Here is a 4,474-nt window from a genome sequence, read left to right as displayed (position 1 = left end):
GTCGCTGCCGCCGGGAAAGCCGCCGCCGCTCGCAGCCCCGCCGCCCCACGCCGCCCCGCCGGAGCTGCCGGACTTCGCTGGAGCCCCGAGCCGAGGTAGCTGCCCGCCGCCCAGTTTTCTGAAGAAAACTGATTCGGTTTTTTTAGAAAACCCTAAGTTTTTTTAGATCGGTTTTGTTTTGTTTTTTGTCGGTTTTCTTATTTAGCGAGCGTTCGCTCGTTCGTTCGTTTTAACGAACGCGTTCATCGTTTAGTTACAGTTAACGAACGTCCGTTCGTTAAACTGTTCGTCAGTTTTTTCTTTTTCTCGGATTTTCCGCGAATATTTCTGATCGCGATTTCCGATCTGTTTTTCGTTTTGGTTTAACTTTTCGCTCGTTTGTCAGAATTATGCGATTCAAGCGCCTAGAGTTTCGTCTCGAAACCCTCTTTCTGTTTAACCAACTCAAACAAGTTTTTGCTACTGTAAAATTTGACTTAGGTCCAGATTAGTAAACGAAGCTTGTTTCTTTCGCCGTTTGACTTTCGTTGCTTCGTTTGAATTGATTCTTTTTCCAAACCGGAATTCTTAAGTTGAACTTTCTGGTTAGATCTCTTACTTGAGTTTTACCTGTGCATTAGACGAGTACTTATTGTATGCTTGTTTGTTTGCGATAGAGTACCCGGAGTGCGCCGCTTGCTACTTTGAATCCCTAGGTTTCACGGATCATCAGCAAGGCAAGTAACACTTTGATCATACCTCTTTTTATACCCAGTTTTATTGCATTAGATCAATCCTCAAACAATTGCATGATTAGGATCTGATTAAAATGTGGGTTGGGAAGTAGCTGATGAGGTAGAACCTATTGCCCTGTTTATTACCAAATTACTTCTACGTTTGCTTATATTGCTATGCTATGCTAGTAGACGTGGATTGGGTGAGTGTATCCATGACAGATGTGAGATTGTTAATTAATGGTTCAATTTAAGGTGGCTACTTAAACACACATCTGGGTGGATTGAGGCACCTGGGTATTCCAGCGATTGCCTGTTTTTTTATGGACCGCCGCCCAGACTCAAAGGGATCATGAGATTATTCATGCTAGAAACTTCCGTGTGCAGCCACAAGCTATTATGGGCTCTAGCATAGTTGATTAAGTTGTGTGAACTCTTACAGTGGTAGACTAGCAGATGTAGGGGTTGTAGGTGGTACTATCTACCCGATCGTAAGGTGCAAACTCTTCTGAAAGACTATGTCTCGGTCATCCATTTCTCAAACATCATGTAGTGTGAGAATCCCAACGGAGGAGATCGAGTCTTGTGGGGAAAAGTGCGCAAACCTCTGCAGAGTGTATAAACTAATCATGGTTAGCCATGTCCCCGGTTATGGACAACTTGAGTATCTAGTACTTGGATTATCATGTGAATCTCATCATGTTACCTTAATTAATTTTATTGGGATTAATGTTGAAACTTAATTGGGATTGAGATGGTGTCACCCATTCTCAATGTTTAACAACCACCATGATAGTTAAATAAAATTTATTCCTTTGCAGTAGGGAAAAATTGGCTTTTCGCAAAACTGTAACCATAGAGCTTTCCACCAGCCAAATATGCATGTAGTATAGCATTATTCTGTTCATTACTCTCTATGTGTTACATTGCCAGCATATTCCATGTGCTGACCCATTTTCGGGCTACAACGTTTCATGTTGCAGAATTTTCAGACGACGAGTAAGGTGCCTTAGGTCGTGGTTCTATACTCAGTGATGTCGTTGGAGTTGATGGACTCGCCTATCTTCCAAGTCTTCCGCTGTTATCGTTTTTAGATGGCCTTAAGCCATATTTATTGTATTAAGTTCTCTTTTGAGACATTCGATGTAATAAGTGTGAGATTGCTACTCTGTTATAAATCCTTCGAGTACTGTGCGTGTCAGCATTACTGATCCAGGGATGACACTGATGCACAGAGACTTGACCGTCTGAGGTCTGGTCGCTACAAGATGGTATCAGAGCACACGCTGACTGTAGGACACGACCACTAAGCTTAAACCCTAGATCACTATTCTCTTCTCATTTCTGACTCCTCTCCATTTTCCACTCTTTTAGGATGGCGGATGCCAGGAACAAGTTCATGCAACCAGATGAAGATACACCCTTTGGACACCACTTGAAGGAAGTCACTTGATACCTGAACATCGGAATACCAAGCTTCACCGGAAACTACAACGCCACACTACCAGAAGAGGAGCGTTGGATGATTCAAGTTCAAGTTCCAGGAAGGACGTTCATGCCCGTCACCGAGCCCATAGAGTTTTCCTTTGATGCACCAACCTGGAGTCTAGGAAAGAGCATGGCAGCCCACATCACCATGGGACGCATTGGAGAAGTTTACCACAAGGAGCCTAAGGATACCATTTACCAGATTTGTGGGCGCCAAGATGAGCAATGGGAGATGATCAGTACCAAGAAGGATAGATCAATTGCAGCTTTCATCCAGGAGTTAAACCAACACATTCATCGCCAGGAGAACCAAATGTGCACAGGCATGATAGATCTGAAGAAGGCATTGACCAAGATCATGGAGTTGGAGGAAGAACTCAAGTCTACGCGCGATGGATATGAGGAGGAGATTGTCGCACTGTTGGAGAAGAATGACGACCTGGAAAAGAAGATCGGAGTATTCATGGGAGACCCAGCACCAGGAGGAGAAGACGATGATTGCGCTTGCCCGGATAACTACATCATCATCGACGACACCGACTCGGACCCCAATGAAGATGACTTTGTTGATGAAGCTGGAGCAGATATCATGGAGTCTTCGACCGATAAAAATTTTTAGTAGACCACCATAATCTGTAGTAGTATTCCCCCATGTATATAGTATAGTCCGAGCACTTTGTGACGATAGTTAGATCAATTGTATGCCTTGTTTGAATTGATTTGAGTGATATTGATTGTGTTTGTCTCATGTGCATATGGGTAGTGTTTTCTCTCTAGACCTCATTCTATTCTAAATTCTCATCTTTTCTAAACCCATCAGATGCCTCCGAGACGCGACACCGGATTTGTTTTCCCACGGGAGATCACTCAGTTGATTCAGCAGCAGAATGTCTTGATGCAAGCACTAATACAGAACCAAGGCAACAACAACAACAACCCACCACCACCACCTGTTGATCATTTGACCCGTTTCTTGAGGCTAAATCCGCCAGTGTATTCCAGTAGCACCAAGCCGATTGTTGCAGATGATTGGCTCCGCAAAGTTGGAAGGGAGTTGACCACTGCAGGATGCACATATGCGGAGAGAGTGCGTTTTGCCGCACATCAGCTTGATGGACCCGCAGCATCATGGTGGGAGAATTACACAGCCACTCACCCCATCAACACTGTCACATGGGACCAGTTTCAGCAAGCTTTCCGTACTGCCCATCTTTCAGCAGGAGCTATGGCCATGAAGAAGCGTGAGTTTCGCAACTTACGCCAAGGAGGACGCACCGTAGGCCAGTATGTGGAGGACTTTAGTAAGTTAGCACGTTATGCCCCAGATAACGTTGCTACAGATGCAGCCAAGCAGGAGAAGTTTCTGGAAGGGCTGAATGATGAGCTGAGCATGCAGTTGATGGTAGCAACCTTCAACAACTACCAGGAGTTGGTAGATAGAGCTCTCATGATTGAAGGGAAGCAGCAGCAGATTGAAAGCCGCAAGAGGAAGTATGGACAAGGGAAGTGCAATTCTGGAGCTCATCAGAAGCCACGTTTTACCCCGAATTCGGGAGGACCTTTTCAGCATACCCATGGAGCAGGAGGTTCGCACAACCATAGTGGACCCAAGAATGGTAATGGGAATGGAGGAAGCAACGGACAGAACCGTATCAACCCATCGACCCCAGCTAAGAGAGATCTGAGCCAAGTCACTTGCTACAAGTGCCAGAAGACTGGACATTATGCTAATGAGTGTCCTGAAGCTAAGAATGGAAATGGCAATGGAAGCTCTAGGAATAAGCCCAACCCTTTCAACAAAGGACATGTGAACCACGTTAGCGTGGAGGAGGTTGAAGCCCAGCCAGATGCAATAATAGGTAAGTTTTTGGTTAAGTCATTTACTGCACTCGTTCTTTTTGATACTGGTGCATCGCATTCATACATATCAAGGGGATTTGTGGATAAGTATAAATTGCCAACCCAAGCCCTTAGGTCACCCATGTTAGTAACCTCGCCAGGAGCAGAGTATATGGCTAGTCTATGGTGTGATAGGTTACCATTAAGGATTGGTAACTACGTGTTTCCCTCGGACCTAATAGTATTGGAATCGCAAGGACTGGATGTGATATTAGGCATGGATTGGTTATCGAAGTATGAAGGGAACATTGAATGTGCTAGTAAGTCAATTTTGCTTACCACCCCAGAAGGAAGAAGTATCAAGTATGTATCCCGGCATGTGCCGAAGAGGACTCAGGTGAATTCTTTATCAGGAGTTGTACAGGAGGAAGTAC

The sequence above is a fragment of the Triticum aestivum genome, chromosome 2D (genome assembly GCF_018294505.1).
Source record: "Triticum aestivum cultivar Chinese Spring chromosome 2D, IWGSC CS RefSeq v2.1, whole genome shotgun sequence".
In the NCBI taxonomy this organism is placed as follows: Eukaryota; Viridiplantae; Streptophyta; class Magnoliopsida; order Poales; family Poaceae; genus Triticum; species Triticum aestivum.
This window is presented reverse-complemented; position numbering follows the sequence as displayed.